A 26,777-nucleotide genomic window follows, 5' to 3' on the forward strand; every position below is an offset into this window, starting at 1 on the left:
GCTTCACGCAGCATGAACCTGAAATCCTCCTCCGGGATGGGTGAATACAATCCTTGCTCTCCGACCCAGACTTGGTCTCCTGCCACCCCCCCCCCCAGCCTCCTGCTCCCCTCCACCCAAGCTCACTCGCCGAATGAGTAGATTTGGCCTGCTTCAAATTATAGAGCAAATGAGTCGGGTGAAGGGATAAGAAACACCTCCTTTGCCAGCTCCTTTGTTTCTTCCTCAATAGCAAGTCAGCAGATGGAGCATTATGACCTCAAAGCTGCCGCTTTCAAAATCCACAGGACACCCGAGGCGGAGCCGGAAGTAAAAGGGAGCTATTGGGTATGGCTGGACATCACCAGTCGTCCCGAGGGGCCCGGGGACAAAGCAGATCGGACTCGGCGCAGAACAGGCAAGTGACACCAGGGGTCCTGCACCCAACCCACGGGGGCAGTGGTGTCGTCATGTCCCAGGCGCCTTGCCTCTCCCCCTCGCCTCCACGCTGCTCCTGTGTTTCTGGACTGGTCTTATGTTAGCGGATGATCTGGGGAGGTGGGCCGGTGCTCGTGTCAGAAGTGCTCGGGATGGGGACGCCCAGGTGGCTCAGCGGTTGAGCATCTGCCTTCGGCCCAGAGTGTGATCCCGGGGGTCCCGGGATCGAGTCCTGCATCGGGCTCCCTGCATGGGGCCTGCCTCTCCCTCTGCCTGTGTCTCTCCTCCTCTTTCTCTGTCTCTCATGATTAAATAAATAAAGTCTTAAAAAAAAAATAAAGAAGGAGAAGTCCTCGGGCTGTGTGGGGCGGGTGTCACAGAGATCCACCGGGAAGTAATCACACCTGAAGGGCAGAAGCACCTGCACACACTCAGGAGCCTGCAATTCAGAGGTGAGCCGCATGGACAGGACGTGGGAAGGACACTGTTTGATGAGGAGTTCTAGAATATTCTTGGGCAAATCTGATCATCCACAGGACAATGAAAGAAGTGTTTAATACAAAAGCTGCCAATATGGCCAGGATGTGCTGTAACGTCCGCAAATCTGAACGTCTACCCCTCGTCTGACTTTACCACTTCTTTCCCACATTCAAGGAGTTTCAGACTTATCTGGAATCTCATCCGCCGATGTAATGGAATCCCAAGAACTAAGCATCTCAGTCAACAGGATTCACATTTGTTCTTCCCCTGGGGCCTCTCACTCTTCCCCAGGAATGCCTGACTGGAACCAGAGTAGGCGGGATAAACTGCATCCACTCATCGGAGTTTCTCAAGACGACAGGCACACAGGCCTGAAGTGATACGGGGTTTATCGGAGGTTCATAATCACACGGAAAATAATCTCCCAGGTGTAAAAACGGGTCTCAGACCCGGCTGTCCTTGGACCACATTCCCAGGTCCGTAGAGGTGTACGTGGCAAGAAGTCTCCGCTCAACTGGGTTCTGAAACCACTGGAAGCCCCTAAGCCCATTCGGCTTCCTACCTAAGCGACCACGTGCCAGGAGTGGTGACCTGGCGACCCCAGGACAGCACCTGACAGGTGTGGAGGACCGCTAGCTAGCTCATGTCCTTCCAGAGACGTGCCTGAAGATAGAAATGGGTTCCAAGTGCCACATCAGAGACCCACACAGGACCAACTCTGGAGACCATCGCCTTCTTTCCCAGAACAGTCAGAGGTTAAGGCCTGTCACCCTGGGTTGAGCAAGTTCTAATCTGAAGACTCTGTACTCCGGGGAAGAGAAGGGTTTGCTTACCCCAAAGGCTCCGGGGACAGTGACTCTTCATCTTCCAGCTCCCTCGGCACATGGGCATTTGAGCTCTTTGCAAGAGGTCGGGGATGGTCGTTGCTAGAGGGCCCTACTGACTTACGTGCTTCTCAGGGGAACCTGGTGTGTGGCATCCCCATTCATGAGGGCTGAGAGCTACCCCCAAAACCTCAGTCTTAACCTCAGAGTGACCCAGAGGAGGCCCCCCAACACCATCACGGCCTTTCACGCAGGGGTCCTGAACTTCCCACTCTGCCTCTAGAACAAGAAGCTACCATGTACTGTACTAACCCCATGCCCCCTAATCACCTGAGAATGAGAATTGCTTCTGTTTTTAGGGTTTTGATGCTAATCTTTGTGTTCTAAATGAACAGACTCTGTTTCAGCAGTTAAAAAAAAAAAATACTAGATAGCTCCCTTATTACTATTCCAGTGTGCTCTGAGGTTGAAAACCAGGGCCATGAGGACAGAGAAGAGTTACCGCTGTTTATTAGATTATGCAAAACAGCAGTATGGTATGCTAGACGAGCAGAGTCTGGGAAATCAGGAGCTCTTAGACACTGAGTCCCGCTCTGCCCTGCATTTGCTGTTGCTCAGAGATTTCGTTCCATCATTACCTTTAATATTTTTTCATATGAGAAAGGTATGCTTATGTGGCAGATTAGGTATCTGATCATAAATTCTTTGCCCTCCCATCCATTTGGAGATTGTGTCCCCTCACCCTGAATCTGAGTGGGTGCTGTGACAGTGGAAGGACAAAAGAAGCCGTGCGATGCCAGTCTCTGGGCCCAGATTTTAGGACCGGCAGCTTCCATTTCCTGCCTCTCCAATCATCCGCTCTTGGAAACCAGCCACCATGCTGCAAGGAAGCCCAAGCAACCCTGTGTAGCCGCCTACGTGGACAGGAACCAGGACCCCCAGCCCCAGCCGAGCTCCCAGGCCAAGAGCCAGGACCAACCTGCCAGCCACAGGTACGAGCCATCTTGGAGACAGACCCTCTGTCCCCGGCTGAGCCACCCCAGCTGACAGCCTCATCCAACAGCAACAAGCCACCTCAGCTGAGTCCTCCCCAAACTGCAGATCCAGTAACAAAATAGACGGCTGCTGCTGTTGCAAGCCACTAGCTTTTGGGTTGTCTTGTCATGTGCCAGCAAATGATGGGAACTTGCATTCAGACTTTTGGGTAGAGAAGGTGGAAATGAACAAAATACAGAGGCATTATCTTTCCACTGTTGCTCTCTAGCTCCTACAAGGAGGCTGCACACCAGAAGAAAAAAAAAAAGTCCCCTGAAGAAGTGGCACTCTAATCAACGGCCTTCTCGTGGGCAGAGGGTTAGTCGTAGTCATGCTCAGCTCACATCAGTTGGAAACAAAACAGAGTCCACATACAAGTTCACCCCAGCAGGACCAGCATAATTTACAGGGTCCAGTGGCAAGGTGAAAATACAGGGCCCTTCATTGAAAAATTAAGAATAACAATTTTATAACATATGTATTACATATATTCTTAGGTATGTTAGTACCTTATGGATAGATATGTTATAGTCTAACAAGAATTAAGAATTTTAATTTTTAAGTTATTAAGAATTATTAAGATGGGGGGCACCTGGGTGGCTCAGTGGTTGAGTGTCTGTCTTGGACTCAGGGCGTGACCCTGGGGTCCCGGGATTGAGTCCCTCGTTGGGCTCCCTGCATGGAGTCTGCTTCTCCCTCTGCCTGTGTCTCTGCTTCTCTCTATGTGCGTTTCTCATGAATAAACAAAATCTTAAAAAAAAAAAAAAAAGAATTCTTAAGATAGGACAGCAGAGAATTAATCTCTGGGTCCCTCTTGAGGGCAGGGCTCCAGGTGCCCCCCATCTTAATAATTCTTAATAATTTAAAAATTAAAATTCTTAACTCTTGTTAGACTATAACATATCTTATCTATCCATAAGGTACTAATATACCTAAGAATATAAACAATATATATATACATTATAAAATTGTTATTCTTAATTTTTTAAAGGAAGGGCCCAGTATTTTCACCTTGCCACTGGGCCCTGTAAATTATGCAGATCCTGCTGTGTGACCACACAGATCAAACCCCCACAAAGCCACCCCGCATCCCAGCTTAATGGCCCTGATGATTCACATCGTAGGCACATGGATCCTGAACCCCAAAAAACACATCTCCTCAGCTCCTTACCCCAAACCATTCTGTAACTTCACTTAGAGCAACCCAGAACAAGCTGCCTCGTGTCATGAGCCATTTCAGAAAGGACCGCCCAACCTCATCCTCGGTCCCACACCTCATACACTCCCCTTGTCAATGTTGCCATCACTGGTGGGTCAGGTAACAGTAGTTTTTAAAAGATACCATTGACCTTTAAAATTCAAAGGACTTGGGTGCCTGGGTGGCTCAGTTGATTAAGCGTCTGCCTTCAGCTCAGATCATGATCCTGGAGCCCTGGGACCAAGCCCCAAATCAGGCTCCTTCCTCGGCGGGGAGTCTGCTTTTCCCTCTGCCCCTCACCCTGCTTCATGCTCACACTCTTTCTCTCTCTCTCAAATAAATTTTTAAAAATATTTTTAAAAATAAAATAAAATAAAATTCAAAGAGGGAAAGAGACTAAGGATGGCACAGTACCCCAGGCTGGGAGCCGCAGGGAACCGCACCATCCCTACACCTGCAGGGCCAGGTGGGGAACAGCTTCTGACTCAAGAGAGCTGCTGCAGGAAGAGTCACCTGAAATAACTATGGCTTTTGGCGAAAGGATAACACCCACATGGCAGGGCGGCAAGGGAAGGAGCCAGAGGAGCAGACACCTGGCCTCAGTTCTCCCACCAGCTCCTACTGGTCAAACCCAAGAGAAGCCAGAAGCCAAGTGGGTCCACTGAGACAGGGCCTCCAAGTCAGTCTCAACGGGAGCACACATGAAAGCTCAGCTTATGCTTAAGGAAACTGGAAAAATCCTCTTCAGGAAATCTCCACATTTTCCCATTTGTTCATCTGAAGACACCAGCCCAGCGTCACAGGAGGGATCCCTCGGAGGCATTTCCCCAGCTGCCCTCAGAAACCAGGGCTGGACTGGGGGGCCGCGGGGGTGAAGGCAGCCGGAGGCTATGCCAGAGAACTGGCTGGAGCCAGCCCTCACCCTACAGTCACCAGCAGGAGGGGTCGCAGCAAACAGAGCCCCCAAAGCCAGCTCCCTACGTGAGGCAGCAGACATCTCTCAAGCAGGTGCCTCCTTGAGAAACAGCGGCTGCCTCAGCCATCTGTGTGGAAGATGCCCGGGGGACAGTCACATGGGAGCTCCCGGAGCTGCAGGACACACTGCCAGCCTGGCCCCTGGAGGCCGAGGCAGTGATGGTGGCAAAGCAAGACGGCTTCACCGCATCGGCCCCTAAGACTCAGACATCCCAGGACGCTTCCAAATGCACCCCAGCAACTCTGGTTCCCTGCTTGCATCCTTTTTTTTTTTCGGTTTCAGTGGTAGAATTGAGTGATTCATCAGTTGCATATAACACCCAGTGCTCATGCCATCGTGTGCCCTCCTTAATGCCCATCCCCCCGTGACCACCCCCCCCCACCCCCTTCCAGCCACCCTCTGTTCCCCAGAGTTCAGCATCTCTGCCTGCATTCTAAGTGCGGGGTGTCCCCAGGTCTCCCCTGAGTCTATCCTCCTGACTTTTTTTTTTTAAGATTTCATTTATTTATTCATGAGAGACACAGAGAGAGGCAGAGACACAGGCAGAGGGAGAAGCAGGCTCCATGCAGGGAGCCCAATATGGGACTCAATCCCAGGACTCCAGGGTCACGCCCTGAGCCCAAGGCAGATGCTCAGCCCCTGAGCCCCCCAGGCGTCCCTACTCTCCTAACTTTAAGCTGACGAAAGACAGGGTGTAGGAACCCAAATGCTAACCCCAGCCCCCTTTCTAGCTGGTCCTGCACTTGTTTTCCTTCCTCGTTGCTTGGCTTCTCTTTTCTCTTCCTTTTATTTCTTCTAGCCTCTCCTCTACATTTTTAAAACGTTTTATTCCAGTATCTTTCTCAGCTCTCATTCCAAACATCCCCGCCCCATTCTCTTTCGTCTCTCAGGGCTTGAACAGACAGCACGGATGTCCCTGGTCTCCAGACCCACAACGAGCCTTCTAGCACCTTCTCCCTGGATGCAAAATGGGCAGCTTCTGTTTCCTGTAGCAGCCGGGCATGTTGCCTTTCCCCATCAAGAAGCCCCCAGTATTTATGGGACTACCTGGAGTGACACACAGTCAGTAGGTGACACTCGTGGGGTCCTCTTCACACTGAGTAGGAGCGTGGTGGCCACAGGCAGTCCCGCTCCCTCCCAGGCCACAGCACCAGAGGGGCGGCGTCCCAGCGGCTCCTGGTGGGCTGGCTACTGGGCTCCTTCTTCTGTCATCCGCCCTGCAGGTTAGATCAGAGGCCCACACAAGAAAGGACAGCCTCGAGTGCCACCGTCTGTCCCTTTGGACATGTTCAACAAGACAGGTCATTTGCCTCTGTCTCTTGTTAGGCCTGTTCTCTCCCTCTCCCCGTTCACTGGGAATCGGCTTCTAGGACACCAGAGCCCCAGGTTTACCATGTGGATGTTGTCCCAGGCCACATCCGCAGCTCCTGACTGGTCTTCCCTGTGGCCAAGCCTCTCTGGGGGCCGGCTCCACCTGCCTCCTCCGAGACCCCCCTCCCCAGCATCCACACTAACCCAAGAGCACTCGGGGGAAAAAACCCACGGCCTTTCATCTCCACCAACTCCAACCTTGGTTTAAAGCCTCTGGGACACCAGCACAGGAAATCCCAACCATGGCTTTGTACTTTGGATCCTGGCTTTGAAGTACGTGCTAACAGCTGTAATTGGCATTATGGAAGCAGGTTAGAAGAAATTACTCGTAGCTAAGGAGCCGGCAAAGAGAAAATTATCCAAGTCATCTTGCATTTGGTCCTTAATCCAACACTGTAAAACTAAATCCTTGTCACCCTGACTCCACGGGCGTCTGCGGCACAGCGTAGGGACTTCACTACCCTTCAGTGGGTCTGACAACCTTGAGACGTGGCCCCTCCACCCGGCAGGGCCCCCGGAACAATCTCAAAAGCATCCAACAGGCGCTCGAGGCTCTGGAGAGTCCCCATCCAACCCGGATGCATGTGTAGACGTGTGTGACTCCCCCTCCCCCCACAAGCACCTCTGCCCCTCTCCTGGAAAGCCCTGCCTCCAGCGGCTAGGAGCTCATCCTTTCCAAGCTGTGGCCTAAAAACACCCCTGAGGTGTGCCCCTCTCGGCAGCACCGGTGTGAATCAGGGTCCTGACGCAGACCAGAGTTGTTCAGGCAAGGAGGCCCTAGCAGGTGCCCAAATCAGAGTGGGGCGGCTGGTGAACAGTACCTCCTCACCTAGTCTGTCTGTGGGACATGCCGGCAGGGGGCTTTCCATTTTTTGATAGAAGGAGGAAGGTTTTTCTCTTTTGGTTGAGTGGCTTAATGAATCCCAGGGCTTTCTGTCTTGGTTATGAACACAAGCATGCGTGTGTGTGTGTGTGTGTGTGTGTGTGTGTGAGAGAGAGAGAGAGAGAGAGAGAGAGAGACGGGGGGGCAGGTAATCACTAGGCACTGGAGGAGGGGTGAGATAGAGAGAGAGGGGCAGGTAATCACTGGGCACTAGGGGGGTCGCACAGTGCCTGCCCCCCACCCCAGCCCCAGCTCCACGACTGATTCCACCAGCTGACAGGAAGACAGGCGAGGGCCCGGGAGCACAGGACCCAGCCTCCATGTGGACCTCGGGTCACCTCGAGGCCTGGCTGCCCTGGGAACCCTGGCATCGCCCCCGTGGGAGCCACACCACCAGCCTTGGGGGGGTCCCTCCCTCCCTGGTCCCCAGAGGTAGGGCCGGTGGCTCACCCTCAGGCTGCTTCCTGCCTTGAGAGCCCTGCAGGGAGAAGCTGGAACAGGAGAGAAAGGTCAGTGGAACTCTGAAGATCAGGGCTGACAGGCGGCTGTAGGACCACATACAGAAATAGATGCAAGGGGCAGGGAGCAGGAGTGGGGGGAAGGATGGTGGTATCCGCAGAGTCCTAAAGGGCCTGGGGCAGACAGGGGAGTCTCTAATGCTAACATGTCCTCACTGGCCCATATGTGCAGGGGGCGGCCAGGGACCACACCTGCGTTACACACGTGAAGCTGGCCATGGGGCCTCGTGTATTTGCCCCTTTACATCACACCAGAGGATGGGCCAGAAGACAGGGAGCCTGAGGGGAGCCCCGAGCCAGTGGGAACCAGCACCTTGCAGTCTGCATCCCCAGGAGGCGCACCCGGGCCAGGCAGGAGCCGAGCAGGGGCAAGGCTTCCTTTCCCATTTCTTTCTTTTTTTTTTTAATTTAAAGATTTTATTTATTTATTCATGAGAGTCACCGAGAGAGAGGCAGAGACACAGGCAGAGGGAGAAGCAGGCTCCCTGCAGGGGCCCGATGCAGGACTCAATCCTGGGACCCCGGGGTCATGCCCTGGGCTGAAGGCAGATGCACAACTGCTGAGCCACCCGGGCGCCCCATTCCCTTCCCATTTCTGATCAGGATCTGGTTCAGTGACAGCCAGTTTGAGAAGGATGAGGGAACACAACAAACCCCTACCCCGACAGGTCACTCATGGAACCAGTATTTCTAGACGCCCAAGAGGACAGTGGGCTCTCTGGTCATTCGGAACCTGCCCGCCCCGGGACCCAGCGCACATCCTACATAGCCCGCACCAACACCCATCACTCTGGGCTTCCAGAGCTGCTCTGGTTTTGTGGAACCCGCTCCCAGGGAGAAGAGTCTAGAGACGGGACTCCCGGATACCTCCGATCATGGGTTTTCAAAGCCCAGAGAAAGGCCACTCTCCACGAATACAATTAACACACACACGCACCCTGACTCTCCCACCATGTGACACCCACGGAAGGACCCCGTGGACATTCCTAAAGGAGAAAATCACAAAGGCTGCAGCAGGATGGATGGAATGACCCTTCTCTTCATCTTCCTTCAAATCTTAGGCTTCAGAATAAGGCAACATCGGAATTGTTAATACAAAAATAACGATAATCACGGGGAACGCCCGCCCACCCCAACATTTCCGAGGTGTCAACTAGGGCAGGGGGGTGAGAAAGCCGCTCCGGGAATGGCTGGGACACAGGTATAGCCCCAGAAAGGAACGCGGGATAACACAAGAGGATAAACTCCCTGTGAGTGGGGCTCCAAGCCCAGAAGATTTCTGCAAACTATTATCTAATTTGATTCCCCTCATTGCATTACAGGGGGATTTAAAACACATCACCTCCAGCTGAAATGGGTTCTGGTAAATTTCTCGAGCGCTCTCGCGGATCTCACGTCATCCTCTGGGTTCAGGGTCAACACTACATTAATGACCCACCATTTATCCACCGGGTAATTCACTCCCTGGCAACCTACTTTATTTATGCTATATAAATTCAGGAAGCAATTAATAGTTGCCACAAAAGCAACATGATCGAGGGTGCTTTTCCCAATCAAACTGCGAAGCTAGGCAGTTCTCTTACCCCAAGGCAGGGGAGGAAGGCGAAGCACTAAGTAGCACCATCACAGGTTCTCTCTGCCTCCCTCCCCTGGGTGGGGGAGAAGCTGAGAGGACTTTCTTTTTCTCTTAGCACCCAATTTTCACTCTCTTTCAAAGGAGCCATTCCTGGGGCGCCTGGGTGGCTCAGTCGGCTAAGTGGCTGCCTTCCACTCAGGTCATGATCCTGGGGTCCTGGGATGGAGCCCCGCATTTGGCTCCCCACTGAGCAGGGAGTCTGCTTCTCCCCCCTCCCCTCTCTCTGCCCCTCTTCCCTACTTGTCCACTGCTCTTTCTCTTTCAAATAAATAAAATCTTAAAAAAAATGGGGGGGGGAGTCATTCCCCTTGCGAACAGCTGTCCCTGTTACCTTTTTTGACATCCTGTCCACCTTTTGGTTCTGTTCAGGCAAAAGTAATTTAATAATAACACCATAAAAATCAGGGAGAAAGAACAGTTTACTCATTAACCAAAAAACAAACAAACACAAAAATCATCCTAACACCAAAAAAAAAAAAAAAAAAAAAAAAACCTGGCATGAAAATAGGAGCGCTTTCAGGATTTGACTTTTATCTGCCCTTTACAAACACGCTTCTGGGAAGTCTACGCAGAAACCACCCCATGAACAGAGAGGGAGGTTAAGGGACTTATGCCTGGCAAAGAGGGTCAGGAGGGAAGTTCAACTGTCCCCCCCAGCCCCCCGAGGTATTACGTTATTTCTCTGCCCTAAGGGCCCCAAGCTACTGTGCTTCCAAGCTGGGCCAGCTACTATTGGCTGGCTGACCCATAGCAGGCTCAGACCCCTTCTCCCAGAAAATTTTTGCTTTTAGAGGTCATCCATCTGACTTAACGAGATGCAAATGGAAGACCCTGAGTGGCTTCTAGGAAAGCTTGATTAAGGAGAAAAGACTTAGCTGGTATGACTCAGAACTTTTACCCCTCACCTTCAGGCCCTGCCCTCTTCTTCCCACCTGGAATGTGGTTTCAAGGCTGGGGCTGCAGCCTTTCTGTGGCCAAGAGGATAAAGGCCTATGTGTTGAGGATGGAAAGAAGAAATACAGGGAGAGCTTGGTTGCCAATGGCACTGATGAGCCACAACATCACCTCCACTCACCAGACTTCTTGTAATGTGGGGGAAAAAAAACAACTCCCCTTCTGTTTAAGCCAGGGCTGGTTGGGTTTGCTGTTAATTGAAGCTGAATGTAATTCAACTGAGCTCTCTCTTGCCCTCTCTCCTACAGGCACACACACCAATGCCCGCCAACCTCGTCGTAGGAACAGAGCTACTCTTCCAGAATGTCCACCATATATATGTGTGTATGTATACATGATGGAATATTACTCACCCATCAAAAAGAACGGAATCTTGCCATTTGCCACGACACAGATGGAACTAGAGGGTTTTATGCTAAGTGAATTAAGTCAGAGGGAGACAATTACCATATGATTTCACTCCTATGTGGAATTTAAGAAACCAAACAGATGAACATAAGGGAAGGAAAAATAAAATAAAATGAAAACAGAGAAGGAGACAAACCATAAGAGACGCTTAACTACGGGAAATAAACTGAGGGTCGCTAGAGGGGTGATGGGGGGATGAGGTAACTGGGTGACAGCCATTAGGGAGGACACACGATATGATGAACACTGGGTGTTAATATAAGACTGAAGAATCACTGAATTCTACCCCTGAAACTAATAATATACTATTATGTTTATTAAAAAAGAATGTCAACCTTAAATGTAGGGCCAACATCATACTTAAAAAACCAAAAGGCGTTCATTCCTCCCTTAAAATCCAGGAAAAAGGTAAGAATATTCCCTATTAAACCTCCACAATTTAAGTACTTTAAAAGTCCTGTGTCAAAAAGCATAAAACAGACACAAAGACTTAAAATTACTGGAAAGAAGATACAATACATTTTCATTACTTGAAAATGAATCAAACCAAGAAAGCAATGAAAAACAAAATTAATAGCTGGGTAAAACACAGAGACAAGATAATATGGAAGAATTATTTTTTCTACGTGTAAACACACGTAGAAACTAACTTTTCAAACAAAAGTTACTAAGAATTCACAGCAACAAGAAAACGCACAATATCTAGGAATAACCCTAAAAAGGAATATGTGGTACCATCACAATGAAAATGCAACTTCACAGAGAGATGGAAAGATTTGAATAAATGCAGAGACACAGCCTGTTCCTTAATGAGGAGACTGGTTTACCAAGGCCATCCTTTCCCAAAGTTTAAGAAAATACCCGTCAAAATCCTAATATATTTTGCCTCTAACTTGACAAAATAAATACAAAGTACAGCATGAAGAATGAATTGAGGAGAACCAAACAGGTCTTTATTAAAAAAAAAAAAAAAAAAAAAAAAACTTCTGCGATAAGGGAGGCCATCCTCTACTGAGGATATAAAAATAAATTATAAAGCTACAAAAGTTCAAATAGCAGGGTACTGGCAATCTTAGAATTGATAAAGTCAATGACACAATTTAAGTTTCCCTGCAAACCCTCTGATGTACAAGAAGTCAGCACGTGACAAAAGCACGATAAGCCCTCCTACAAAAGACATCAGGAAAATTGGATATTAGAGAAAAATCGAAAGTTATCTCCTTACCAATATACAGTAGAATTCTAGATGGGTAGAAAAGTTAAATGTAAAAGCATGAAAGCAAGAGTCAAGTATTGATCATCTCAGGAATTCCAAGCTCCATGAAGATAGGAATCATGTCGGCCTTTCATGGTTATTTCCACAGTGCTTGATACAGTCCCTGGCACAGACATGAGCTTCCATTCCTATTTGTTCGTCTGACTAATAAGCATTAATGCCAGGGAAGAAATCACAAAAGAAAAGGAATATTTCATTATAAAATAAAATGTATGTATGGTATAAAAAAAATTATCAAGCAAATGACAAACTAGGAAAAACATATCCAGTGAATATGATAAAGTGTTCACTCATGTAAACACACAAAAGAGAACAAAAAAATGTATAAAAGAAGAGACAGAGCAGAAAAAAATGGCCATTGACGCTTTGAAACTTTACTCAAATTCTTACATAACCTAAAATCCAATTTAACACTATCAGTCAGCAAATGTCTCTAAGTAAGAAATGGTCGATGAAGGGGCGCCTGGGTGACTATTGGTCAGTGAACAATGAGATATCACTTCACAGTGATTACAAAGACCAAAATCCGATCACTGACTGCACCAAATGCTGACAAGGATATGGAGCAACAAGAAGTCTCACCCACAGCTGGTGGGAATGCAAAATGGCACAGCCGCCATGAAATACAGTTTGGTGGTTTCTTACAAGATTACACATACTTGGGGCACCTGGGTGGCTCAGTAGGTTAAGTGTCTGCCTTTGGCTCAGGTCATGATCCCAGGGTCCAGGGATCGAGCCCCACTTTGGGCTCCTTGCCCAGCGGAGAGTCTGCTTCTCTCTCTGCCTCTCCCCTTCACTTGTGTGCTCTCTCTCTCTCTCTCAAATAAATAAATAAAAACTTAAAAAAAAAAAAGACTACACATACTCTTACCACACAATCCAGCAATCGGTATTACCCAAAGGAACAGAGAACCTATGTCCACACAAGACCTTTCACTGCTGTTTATGGCAACTTATTCAATCGCCAAAACTCTGAGGCACCAAGATTTCCTTTGGCAGGTGAAGGAATAAATAAAGCTGTAGTACATGCAGACAATGGAATGTTATTCGATGCTAAGAAGAAATGGGCTGTCCGGTCATGAAAAGACAGGGAAGGATCTGAAGCGCATGTCCCTGAGCAAAAGAAGCCAATCTGAAGAGACTACATGTACTCTGTAGGATTCCAACTGCATAACATTCTGGAGAAGGAGAAGGTATGGAGTCAGTAAAGAGATCAGTGGTTACCAGCAGTTAGTGGAGAAGAAGGGATGAACAGGTGGAGCACAGATATTTTTAGGACAGCAAGGCTCTTCTGTGCAATACAATCATGGTGAATATAAGTGGCGTCATTATAAATTTGCCCAAACCCATAAATTTTACACCAAGAGGGAACCTGAGTATATACTGTGGGCTCTAGGGGATAATGAGCTGTCCATGTGGGTTCTTCGACTATAACAAATGGACCACCAGTCTGGTGGGGGAGGTCAATAAATGGGAGGCGCTGTGCACATGGGAGTGCAGGGAGCTTCTCGGAAAGCTCCGTACCTTCCACTCAATTTCTCAGTGAATCTGAAACTGGTCTGAAAGATAAAATCTATTTTTTTTAAAAATAGCGAGGGAAAGATGAAAAGAGCCTGACACCTTCACATACTGCTAATGGGAGTTGTAAGCTCGTAGAACCAAGGGTAGAGAACCAAAAACAGGCCCTGCCCCAGCTCAACACCATTTCCAAACTGATTTTCACTGATATCTCCACCTGGCCCCTTTCAAGGGGAAGGAATGGAGGAAGGGAGGAAGGGAGCGGGGAAGGGAGGGGAGAAGGAGGAAGAAAAGAGAGAGAAAGAAACAAGAAAAAGAGGAAGGAAGGAAGGAAGGAAGGAAGGAAGGAAGGAAGGAAGGAAGGAAGGAAGGAAGGAAGGAAGGAAAAGATCTCAAGAACCTTAAAAAATGTTCATATATTTTATGTTGTAATTCTCCCCTCAGCCACCTAAGGAAATAATCTAAGACATGATAAAATACGTATTACTGGGAAGGTCAACTAAATGTTAATTATAAAAACATAAATGATTAAACAAATTATGCTATAATTAAGTTTCATAACCAATAAAGCCATACTTTCAAAGACTAATGATACGGGCACACGTTCACCACATAGTGTCAGATGCAGATGAGTGGTTCTAAGAATAAACAGACATGCAGGTATGAATAAACAGACAGGCAGACACACATAAATACCCATGAAAAAAAAGGGAGGAAAAAAAAAGACTAGAAAGGAAAACACCAAAATACTAAGAGGGTGTTCTGGGAATAGTGATATCATAGATGATTTTCATTTTCCTTACATTTTTAATATTTTCCAAATGTTCCCCAATAAGCATTTAATTACCTCACAATTCAGTGTCTTTGAGCATTATAACCTTGTAACACTCAACCACATGGACCTCCTTGTTTTAAAGTTAAAACAAAAGGAAGGATGGATCATTGGACTTCATTACAGTTTAAAACTTCTGTATATCAGAAAACATGATCAAGAAAATGAAAAGACAATCCACAGAATGGGAGAAAATATTTGCAGATCACAGGGTCTAGTTCCAGAATAGTTAAAGGCTCTTTCCATTCAGCAACAAAAAGACAAAAAACGCAATTTGAAAATAGACAAAGGACTTGCAGAGACATTTCTGCAAAGAAAATAGGCGAATGGCCAATAAGCACATGAGAAGATGCTCAACATGATGAGTCGGCCAATAAGCACATGAGAAGATGCTCAACATGATGAGTCATCAGGAAACTACGAATCAAAACCATGGTAAGGTACCACTTCACACCCACCAGGATGGCTAGAATCAGAAGAGAATGGGAAAATAACAAGTGTTGGTGAGAACACGGAGAAATTGGAGCCCTTGCGTATTGCTGACAGGAACAACACACAGGTGGCTGCCGTAGGAAAATGGTTTGACAATTCCACAAAAAGCTAAATATAAGATTGCTGTGTGACCCAGGAACAGCACTCCTAGGTATATACCCAAGAGAACTGAAAACAGGTGTTCAAGCAAAACTTGTATATGAACATTCACAGCAATGTTACTCACAGTAACCAAAAAATAGAAACAAGCCAAATGTCTATTAACGGATGCATGATAAACAAATGTGGTATATCCATGCAATGGAGTATTATTCACCCATAAAAAGGAATGAAATACTGATATTTACTACAGCAGAAATGAGCCTTGAAATATTATACAAAGTGAAAGACGCCAGACGTAGAGGCCCTCTGTTACATGATTCAATTTATACGAAAATACCCAGAATAGGCAAATCCGTAGAAACAGATAGCAGGGCGGTGTTTGCCAGGGGCTGGGGGAAGAAAAGGAAGGGATCTCTGCTTAACGGGTACAGGGTTGACGGAATGGGGATGATGGCAACATTCTGGAGTTAGACAGTAGTGATGATGGCACAACATCGTGAATGGATTGAAAGCCACTGACTTGTAGACTTTAAAATGGTTTAAAAATGGTCAATTTCATGTTACATGACTTTTACACAGCTACTGCTACTACTACAAATCATAATAATAAAGAACACACACTGTTGCTTTAACACCTAGACTTTGAAAACCCTCTGCAATTATTCCCACCCTGGTCTCCCCTGATTTTTTAAAATATTTTATTTATTTATTCATGAGAAACACAGAGAGAGAGAGGCAGAGACACAGGCAGAGGGAGCAGCAGGCTCCATGCAGGGAGCCCGATGTGGGACTCGATCCCAAGTCTCCAGGATCATGCCCTGGGCTGAAGGCAGGTGCTAAGCCTCTGAGCCACCCGGGCTGCCCCCCGATTTTTCAATTCATGTGTAATCATGTTCTGATCCAGTCCACCAGCTTCTTGCCGCATCCCTAGGTTTAGAACACAATTTGCCAGCTACAACGCTATTTCTTCAAATCCCACCGCCTCGGCCTGGAATACCCTCTCACTCCTCTACAACGGAGTACCTGTCTCAGAATCAAAAGGCCCAGGATGTAACCCCCGTCCACGACTCACTAGTTGTCTCCTCTTGGGTAAGGCAACTGCTCCAAGCCTCATTTTCGTATATGTAAATTAATCAGTCAAAATTCAATCAACAAATAAACAAAATTCCAATCTGTGCTAGGATCATGGTGTGCGAGTCCACCCTCTGGAGGAGTTATGACGACAGGCCGCATGAAATAGATGAAACCACATCAAATTGCAAATGATAAGGCACCAAACCTATGTAAAGTGATAATCTCCTCTATGCCAGTATTTCTAAGCTTCAGGAATTTCCACCTCCCCAGACGTAGTTTAGGTCAAGGGTCGCGTCACCTGCACCATTGTAACCCATTATACTTGCAATCTGTTCAACTTATTTTACTTAAACAGACTTATTTTAACAGAAACTTTATATCATTTTTTAGGACATCACTGGTCTGATACCATGACTCTTCTATACATGTTAGAAGACACCATTGCCGCGATGAAAACTGTGTACCTATGAGCTGTGGGAGGTCGCCGTCAGTACCACGGCTGGCAGCACGCCTAGGAAACAATGATCTCTGCTAACTGTCTTCTCAAAGACCCGAATCAAAACTCACCTCCTCTAGGAAACCTTCTCTGATTTGCTTTTCACCCGGTTTTAGAGATGCCTTTGTGATAAGCTCTTGCGTGCTTAATTTACACCTTTGCCTGTCCATGTTCTCAATTCACCCCCATCTAGACTTTCAACACCAGCACTAGATCATACAACACCAAAAGCCAGAGATCTTGTCTTGTTCCTTTTATTCCCTCCCATAGGCCCAACTACACCACAGCAAACATTTGCTGAATTGATAAGGTTTAAATGAACGAAAGGTGCCCACCAAATGCTTACAGTTATCTTTTTATCATCTGTGTTCTAAATAGAGAGAAACCCACCCACATCATTTCCTAGTCTATACGGTGTGGCCGCAACAGCCTGATTCAGATGTCAACCAGTGGGAAGGATGGTTTGTTACAATAAGACAGGTGCTGAGCGCCTGGGTGGCTCGGTTGGTTAAGTGACTGCCTTTGGGTCAAGTCATGAACCCAGGGGTCCTGGAATCAAGACCCATATCAGGTTCCCTGCTTGATGGGCAGCCTGCGTGTCTCTCTCTCTCTCTCTTTCTCTTTCTCTCTCTTCTTTCTCTCCCTCTCTCTCTCTCAAATAAATAAATAAAATTTTTTTTAAAAAAATTAGACAAATCCCTGACACAATAGCATTCAGTAGGTTTGGGGGGATGAGTGTTAAGTGGGACCATTACTCAAAAGGCCCTGCCTCCTTAGACCACCTGCAGAAGGTGAGAGGGATGAGTACAGATGAGTCAGCATGTGAAGACCAAGGCCCACCTAGGGCTGAAAGTCCGGGTTTTCTCAGGGCCCGAACCACACAGCTCCACCCAAGCCTCTAAGCTAAGCCTCCTTCCATCAGCTCAAGAGTGGCTCTACCCTGATGAGGGGCCCGGTTCTCAACTTGATACTCTCCTAATTAGAAGTAAATCCCCGTAATACAGGAGAGCCTTTGCGTGTCCACAGTGCATTTTGGCCATGAGTCTCAGAGCACTGACAAAAGAAGCTGCAAGTGAAAATTACTGATTGAATACATCCAGACACAGAGCAATCCCTGTGTCAATGTTGACAGAGCAGCTCTTTATCGTCCAGCGCCAGGAGGGCGAACGTAAAGCAAAACCACCAGAGAGGCTGGGAGAAAAAGAATGTCTGCTACTACACAACTGTGGAGGCTTGTATGTATAAAACAACGATGAATTTTAATAATAACAACAACTGCTTTCAACCTTGAAGGTACAGAGCTCTCTGCAGTCTGCAAAGCATTTCTCAGACTTGGTCGTCGCGTACAAGCCTTATGCCGACCCCGTCAGATATCACTTGCCCCATTTTTACACATAAAGAAACTCGGGTTCAAAGGGTGTCTTAAACCTAGTTTCCTGCCTCCAAATCCAATGTTCTTTTGATCTCCAAGTCATCGAGTTAGGCCAGCTTTCTTCTCTGTACTGAAGGACAGCAGATAGTAAATATATGTTTAACATAAGGATTTGGGACGCCTTCTATGCCACCATGACAATAAGGGACTCACTCTCTCCAAGTTCAAAAGCAGTGTTAGAAAGTCTTCCTTAGGTTGAGCTGAATGACTCTCTCGGAGGCGCCAGTCCCAGCCCTGAGCCCCAGATGGCCCCTGCACCTTCACCTCTAAAACCCTCCAAAGGCAACTGCACAGCCCCCAGAGGGAACCCAAGGAAACCCAACCTCCCGGGTTCCTAATCCCGGGTACCATCAGGTCAGTTTTCAAAATCGTCCTCCTCACCATAATCCTCATCAAAAGTTTTCTATCTGATGTCCCCAGATCTGCATAATCAGTTTCTTCCCTCATTTACTGGGTCCTGGATTATCTGCACTAGTGAATTCCTTCAGGGACAGAACGTGACTTTCCAATTAAACCATTCTATCTCTTACATTTTATTTTTTTTTCCCCTTTTTGTATTTTGTACTAGGAGAAAGGAGGTACGCTTCCTTCCCATCCTGTTCGATTGAGATCTCTATTGTTAAACAAAAATATTCCTTGCAACACAGCCTTTCAGAAGCTACCCAGTGGCCCCAAGATGAGGCTAATCTCTGACAGCCCCACCTTCCTTGGATGAAGGGAGAACAGAGCATCCTCCTCTCTCAGTTAATTACCATTTCTTGCCTGGGCATTTGATTTCAATAAAGTCTAATTACTTCAAATATCACCGCTCCTGCCCCTCCCCTCTCTCCTGTGCCCCTCTTTCTCTTAGAGAGCTTGAGACGGATGAACTCAAACACGCCCGCCAGCCTCAGGCAGATGCTGCAATGAGCAAAGACTTCGCAAAGTTAATAAGCCAGGAGAGTTAATAAACCAGACTTCCCAAAGTTAATAAACCTGGAAAACACAATTATTACTATTTTTACTATTATGAAAATATCACCATTATTATTGTTGTTGTTATTCCGGGCCTCGTAGGCAGCTAGCCCGAGACCCTCCCCGCGCCTGTCTGCTCCCCCCCCCAACCTCACCGGTGGCAGTAATATTGTGTGAGTAATCCCAGAGGGGCTCCCCGACACTGCCCTGCTGCAGGAAGCAATATTGGAGCTCATGCAGCCCCCGGTCCCTGCAGGCTCAGCTCTGCCCTTTTATATTACATACTGTTCAGTCAAATCCATCACCAGCCTCCCAGATCTTTCCAGTAGGCTGGAGGAGGCCGGATGGAAATGGTGATTACAGGGGCTGGGGGTGGGGGGTCTGGGAGGGAAAGCGGGCAGAGGAGATGGGAGGGAAGATACCTGGGTCCTGGACCAGTCCCATTTCCATAGGATGGCCTCCCAGGCTCAGTATTTCCCTGCACCCTCTAGGCAACGTGTGGGTCTCTTAGGACCAGCTAGGAACAGCTGCAAATAGGGGCCATATGAGGCCAACCGCTAGACGCACCCCCTACCAGTGTGTTTCTCCTTTACCTGCTTTGTGTCCCTGTGAAAGGACAGCACCATCCATGGGGGAAGCCTTTACAAACTGGTTCAGTGATGTGAAACCAGGGTCACGGACAGTGGAGCCTACAGTCCATCTGGGCCAGCGTCTCCTTTTAGGCCTCCCTGAGTCCTGGGACTGGGCCAGCCCGGTTAGGGGACAACCTCGGTGGAAAGCCCGGCCCTCCGGTTCCCAGCACTTCCTTCTGCAGTGACTGCATCCTTTGCTTCCCCAGCCCTTCCCAGGCCCTCCTCATCCCAATTTCTGGCAACACCGCGTGTATCAAATCTCGAAAACCTAACTCATCTGTTTCCCCAAACTTACTTCCATTGAGTTCCTAGTAGCCACTGTACCCCAGTGGTTCTCACCTGGGGGAGATTTCAACCCCTTGGAAGACTTGGCAACGTTGAGACAGTCCCGATTGTCACGGCTGAGATTGGCATCTGTCTAGTGGGTAGAGGTCAAGGAAGCTGCTAAACATCCTACTGTGCCCAGGGCAGCACCCCACGACAGACAACTCTCCAGCTCAAAATGCGGACAGGCTGAGAGGGACAACCTTCCCCTGGCCTCTGTGGCTCAACAACTCACTGAGCTGCACATCTCCACGAGAGGCCATTTAAAACATGGGTCTAGAGCCCAGGGTAGAGGTGGGCTGGGTTGGCTTCAGACTCAAAAGTCCCTCTCCTTGGGACACCAGCTGAAATCAGAGGAGAAATGAACTCCCTGGTGGGGAGAAGGAGAGCAGAAGAGAGATGAAGGCTATGGGGAGAGACCACAGAGGGACCAAAAGGAGAAAGAAGTGACACCCCAAGGAGAGAAGAGATCCCAACCCAACCCAAATCACAGGCTAACGCTACCTCTGCACATCATCCAGAACCAACTAGGGGTGCCGGCCTGTTCAAGGAGCTGCTGCAGCAGCTGAGGCCACCCAGAAAAAGCTCCAGGGATCCTGACCTCAACCAAGTCTAACCTGACCTGAGAGAGAGAGATGCCAAAACCTGGTGCCAGCCTGCTGGGTATGCAGGACAAGCCAGAGGCGGGCGCCAGGCCCTCCAAATCCCATCCCAGGACCCACTAGAGGAGACACGGACCCAAGGGTGGCCACCCCCTGTGGCTCCCAACCCTACACTTGGGTGTCACCGCCTGCTCAAGTGGGCCAAGCTGGGATTTCTCTGGGGCAGCACCGCCCTGCCAGGGAGGGGACCCCTGGACTGTGGGCCTCTCTGGTCACACACACCACCCAGCCCCAGGAGCCTCCCTGTTGCTCTCAGTCCAGATCCAGCCCTTTTCAACAGGGGAGCTCCAGCCAGCAGGCGGCTTTGGAAGGAGTCAAGTGTAATTAAAAGCTGTGAAAGCAGCATTGTCTCAATTGTAAATCCTTCTCACTAAGAGGCCTTTACTGGGGATTTCTCAAAGGTGGGGTGAGGCCAAAGCCGCTGTAGCCACCACCTCTACTTAGAGAGTCCAACAAGGAACTTGATTTTTTTTTAAATTTTTTTTTAATTTAAATTCAATTTCCCAACGTATAAGTCTAACACCCAGTGCTCAGCTCATCACGTGCCCTCCTCAGTGCCCGTCACCCAGGGACCCCATCCCCTTGCCCCCCTCGCCTTCTGCAAGAGTGCAAGGGACTATAAGCAAAGGGGGGAAAGGGGGGAATTAGAGAGGAAGACAAACCAAATCGGGAGGGACTCCGAACTCTGGGAAACCAACGAGGTTTTAATGGAAAATATTTCCATGGAGGGTGGAAGCCTGGAAGCTTGCAGGGCTTGCCTCGCTCTAGCTCCGGGGTGAGATGGGGTGAGGGGAGGAAGAGCAGTGAGAGTGGCCAGGGGAGAGAAGAAGCACACAGGACACAAACTGGGGTGGGGGGGGCATAACAAAAACACCAAGCTGTGCCCTCATTTAGCACTTTCTCAGGATCTCACACAGAAACCTCTGGATTTTGATCAGCTGCCCACTGGGCCAAGTATCTGCTCCTGTGGCTAGTGCTGGAGAGGGTTCACGGGTGCACACTGTCAGTCCCCGGCCCAGCAACAACCAGTCAGCGTGTGAACGGAGCAGGGCACAGGGATGGGAACATGTCCCATTCTGTCGCCGGGCGCAAGGGCGGTCCTACAGTGCTACCCATGCCCCCCCTCCACCCCGAGAGTGAACAGTTAATGTGCGAGTCCTGACACGGGAGCCCCAGGGTTCTGGAAAACAAGCTCCGCACTGGGTCTCTGTAGTGTTCCCAGCCTGCCACAAGTCGGTCCCAGCACCTGGCCAGGACCCCAGCAAGACTGAAACAGGTGATTCACCTGGAGGGGCCGCCGTCAGGGTTTGCACACCTGTGCCCGTGCTGGCTGGCTGCCTGCTGCAAGCACAGCTGTGTGGGTGAACCTCGAGGGTGGGGGGCAACCCAAAGATTTGCCTGGTGCTGGTCAGCCACATTCACAGAGACCAACCAAGGCAGACCTGAATCTCCCGAGGAATCTAGGCATCCCACGAGACCATCAAGGGAGATGCAGGCCCTATCACCGTGCTCTCTTGGGCCTCCTGTCTGATCTCAAGACCCCACGGAAAGAACTCAGCTTCCCAGGACCATCTCAGCTCATGCTGCAATTGTCAGAAGAGAAGAAGCAATCTGTCTCTCCAGGGACAGAAAGCTCAAACTACAAAATTATGCTCATGCCGGTACCAATATGCATCAGGTGCACCTCGCCCCACAGTGGGGGCGAGGCCTGAGCTGAGAACCATAGGGGTGCCCCCACACACACATACACTTTCGCAGCAAGATGGGGTTTCTCTGTCCCCAAAACATGTCAGCAACCTAAGGCTGTCCAGTGAAGGCAGCCAGCATGATGCGGGCCTGGGGAGGGTAATTCGTGAATGAAGCGAGGGGAGTGAAGCTGGACTGTCGGACTAAATGGAAAAAGAGGACAGAGCAAGGCAGTTGAAGGCAGTAAGTGCCCACACGCCGAAATAACTCCCCCCCAAAAAAGCCTTACACCGGCTGTGCCACCAAATCCCGCAAATAACAATTACTCTGTGCCAGAAATAACTCCAAGTGCACTCACTGCACTTCCTTTATCTTCATGACAATCTCCTAAGGTTGGCAGCCTTATTCCCATCCTACAGATGAGAGAATTGAGGCATAACAGGTAAGTAATGAGGTCACACAGGAAACAGCTGAACCAAGATCCAAAACAAGGGTAGCTTGTTTGCAGCAAACTGAGTAGCTCCACACTACTCAGTGCCCTCCCCTCCCACAAATAACCGGAAACTCAGGACAAAACATACAAAGGCAGTATGGGAAGACACCAGATGATGACCAAAATGACTAGAACTGGGTGATTTTCCTGTTTTTACTGCTTTCAGTCAGACAGCGTAACCAAGAGACACGAATGGAAAAGCCCCAGTCTCACTGATGGAAAGGACCAGAACATCAAATTCGGGGCAACCACAGCAGCTAAAAGTGAGAGAAGAAATCTGGAAAGACCCACAGAGGGGGAACCCCTTATCCTGCGGATAAGCTCTACCTCAACCTCTAGCTGGCCCCTGGATGCCACCTGCAATGGGTAGACTCCAAGTAGTCGAGTTAAGGATCAAAATGCTGAAGTGAGGAAAGCCATAGGAAAGCCAGAGTTTGCAGTTTGAGTTCAACCAAGTTAGCTGCCTACTGGAAATTTCTGATGACATAAATACTCTTTGAAGGAACAGAAGAATTCAGGTTACCTCTGCTGTGTCATTTCCGGGGCACAATCTAAAATCATCAACATGACCCGTATTTAAGAGAAAGGAGAATCAACAGAGATCGACTCCAAAATGATTCAGATGTTCGAATTATCTGATAAGGATTTTAAAGATTTTATTTATTTATTTTAGTGATCTCTGTGCACAACGTGGGGCTCGCACCCACAACCCTGAGATCAAGAGTCACATACAAATACAAAATACAAATAAGTGCTCTACTGACTGAGCCAGCCAGGTGCCCCTACCTGACAAGGATTTTAAAGCATCTAATATAACTATGCGTAAGTATGTACTGAAAAAAAATACGCTTACAAAGAAGGAAAAGATAGGGAATAGTAACCAAAAACTCAAATTATAAAGAATCAGCGATTCTATAACAGCACTGTGTGATACAATTTTCTGCAGTGATGGAAGTGGTTTATGTCTCTGTTGCCTCATAGAGTACCACCAGCCACATGTGGCCACCGAGTGCTTTCCATGTGGCTAGTGCAACTGAGGAACTGTATTTTTCACTGTATTCAACTGTATTTAATTTAGGCTTACGTAACCACCCATTGCTCCTGGCTACCGTAATTGGACAGAGGAGCTCCAGAACTGAAAAGTACCATATCTAAAATTAAACAAATATACTGGATTGACTTAACAGCAGATCAAAGATGACAAAGAAAGTGTTGATGAGCTTACATGTAGATCAATAGAAATGACACAATCCAAAGGAGAGAGAAAAAATTCAGACAACGATAGCAAACGGAACAGAAGGAGAGAATAAATGAGTAAATATAGTTCTAAGGTTCTTAAGTGTTAAGTGCAATGATACAATATCAACTCTACACACATTTTGAAGAGTTAGAGATACATATTATAATGCCGGGAATAAACATTTTTAAAAACTAATAATTTAAAGAACCATAGTTAGGAATCCAATAACTAAACGAAACTAAAATTATTTTTAAAATTCCATTAAATAGGGACACCTGGGTGGCTCAGTGCTTGAGCGTCTGCCTTTGGCTCAGGTCATCATCCTGGGGCCCTGGGATTGGGTGCCACATCGGGCTCCCCGAGGGGAGTCTGCTTCTCCCTCTGCCTCTCTGTGTCTCTTATGAATAAATAAACAAAATCTTTAAAAGATAAAAAAAAAAAAATTTAAACCCATTAAATAAAAAAAGGCATGAAAGGAGAAATGGAGGACAACAACAACAACAAAAACAGTGCATAAAGAGAAAGCAAAAACAAAAGAGAAAATAAAATAGCATAAAAAGAGCAAAAGGACAGACTGAAATCCGACAATATCAATAATCACATCAAATACTAAAGGACAAGGCACTTCAACCAAAAGAGATGGTCAGAATGGATAAAAAAAGACTCAGCTATATGCCATCTATAGAAGATTACTTTAAAAATAAAGATGAGAAATCAGGGCAGCCTGGGTGGCTCAGCAGTTTAGCACCACCTTCGGCCCAGGGCCTGATCCTGGAGACCCGGAATCGAGTCCCACATCGGGCTCCCTGCATGGACCCTGCTTCTCCAACTCTGCCTCTCACTCTCTGTGTCTCTCATGCATAAATAAATAAAATCTTTTTTAAAAAATGAGAAATTAGGCAACCGGTCTCCTGTTTTTCACTGTGTACACCACCCATAATCTACAAAGTACCTTCTATCACTAAAATCCAATGATTCCACATGTGTATGTGTCATACACATCAAATCTACATGTATATACAATATATAAACATCTCTTAGGCGCAAGGTACAGTTACAGTAAGTCATGGTCAAATTTCTGTGTGCCCAAACCCAGACGAAATGGTGGAAGGAACCATTTGCCAGGTTAATGGCTCCATCTTTGCAGATTTTGTTTCTCCATCACTGTTTGGTCAGTTTTGTGCAATTCCGTCCAGGATAATCACTTCACTCATGCTTACAGGGTGACTTAAACCTATGTGCTCGGCCGCAGAACTGCCCCAGAACTGCCTGAATTTCAATTTCCACCAAAGGGACTGGCATGACCTTTCCACACAACCTGGTGATGAGAACAGGAGGCATCTCCAGGGCTTTGCCAGGCAGACAAAGCAGCTGTGACACTCCGCAGGGAGCTCTGGAAAGCCTGAGCCTGATTCCCATCCACACCGCTCAGAAACCATGCGACATCGGGACCGCAGCTCAGCCTCTGTGAGCCTCAATTTCCTCGGCTCAAATGAGACTGGGATGATGAGTACATGATGCAGCGTCTGCTGTCACAGACTCTCTAGGCTTTTCTCTCCTCCAGGCTCTCAATATCCATCACCAGTAGTTCTCCTGGTAGCTTCAAAGCAAGCATTAGAAGAATTGAAAGAGGGATCCCTGGGTGGTGCAGCGGTTTAGCGCCTGCCATTGGCCCAGGGCGCGATCCTGGAGACCCGGGATCGAATCCCACGTCGGGCTCCCGGTGCATGGAGCCTGCTTCTCCCTCTGCCTGTGTCTCTGCCTCTCTCTCTCTGTGACTATCATAAATAAATAAAAATTAAAAAAAAAGAAGAATTGAAAGAAACCGATTTTCTTTGTTTTTAAAAATTAATTACTTATTCGTGAGAGACACAGCGAGGCAGACACATAGGCAGAGGGAGAAGCAGGCTCCCCGTGGGGAGCCCAATGCGGAACTCGATCCCAGGACCCCGGGATCACACCCCAAGCCAAAGGCAGACACTCAACCACTGAGCCACACAAGCACCCAAGAAACTGTGATTTTAAAAAGAAAATACAAAAATAATAATAAATAAAAAATAAAAATAAATAAAAAGAAAATACAAATAAAGACTTTGCACTCCCTCGTAAAAGTTAAAATACTCATTAGGGCGCCTGGGTGGTGTAGTCGGTTAAGCATCTGACTCTTGGTGTTGGCTCAGGTCATGATCTCAGGGTCATGAGATCAAGCCCCGTGTCAGGCTCCATGCCAAGCAGAGTCTATTTCAGATTCTCTCTCCACCGTCTTCCCCTTCCCCCTGCTCTCTCTCTCAAATAAGTCCTTAAAAAAAAAAAAAAAAACTAAAATACTGACAATATATGCATAAGTGAATTCGTATTATAGATAAACTTGAAAACTGAAGTGTACGCCCATTCATCAAATGACTATTAGCAAATTGTTTAATTAGGGTCCATTCTGCTGCTTTGCTTATAAAGGATGATCAATAACTTAATAAGTCTCATCATTATTGGTACCTTCTGAGAGAGACTAAGCCTCTGTTCCATATAACACGAGACCTAGAAAGTTCACACATTTGTGAGATTCAAGTGCCTTATTTCCTCCTGACAGCTGTGATCAAGACAGAAGAACTCAGTTCAACCTTCAGCCGCCAACAAATGATCACAATTGTTGGCAAAGATGGGTAAACATAAGCCTACTTAGCAAATTTGCTAATTATCTTCTGGTTTAGGATTAATGTAACAAATAAATACGGGATGCCTGTGGCTTAAGTTTATCAGTCGGTTCGTATAAACCAACAATGGGAAGTAGATTTTATCTGTCTGAAAGCTCCTGTTCTCAAACCAAGGATTTCTTGCTCGTGATTCTTCTTTCTGGCATCTGATGT

The 26,777-nt window shown here is 47.7% G+C and overlaps 1 protein-coding gene and 1 long non-coding RNA gene across 4 annotated transcripts in view; one reads left to right on the plus strand and one right to left on the minus strand.

Annotated features, from left to right (window-relative positions):
- The window catches only part of LMX1A (LIM homeobox transcription factor 1 alpha), a 152,631-nt gene that overhangs the window by 106,307 nt on the left and 19,547 nt on the right, over positions 1-26,777 (minus strand). The window lies entirely within an intron of this gene.
- On the plus strand, positions 264-16,726 carry LOC140626622 (uncharacterized). Of its 3 annotated transcripts, XR_012025685.1 has the most exons (5): positions 264-397; positions 5,821-5,996; positions 9,025-9,154; positions 10,541-10,616; positions 16,385-16,726. It is a non-coding gene; the product is annotated as an uncharacterized lncRNA (long non-coding RNA). The 3 variants fall into 3 exon arrangements; XR_012025686.1 differs by lacking the exon at positions 5,821-5,996 and having other exon boundaries at positions 270-397; XR_012025684.1 differs by lacking the exons at positions 5,821-5,996; positions 9,025-9,154 and having other exon boundaries at positions 270-397.

Source organism: Canis lupus, chromosome 38 (genome assembly GCF_048164855.1).
Source record: "Canis lupus baileyi chromosome 38, mCanLup2.hap1, whole genome shotgun sequence".
Classification (NCBI taxonomy): Eukaryota; Metazoa; Chordata; class Mammalia; order Carnivora; family Canidae; genus Canis; species Canis lupus.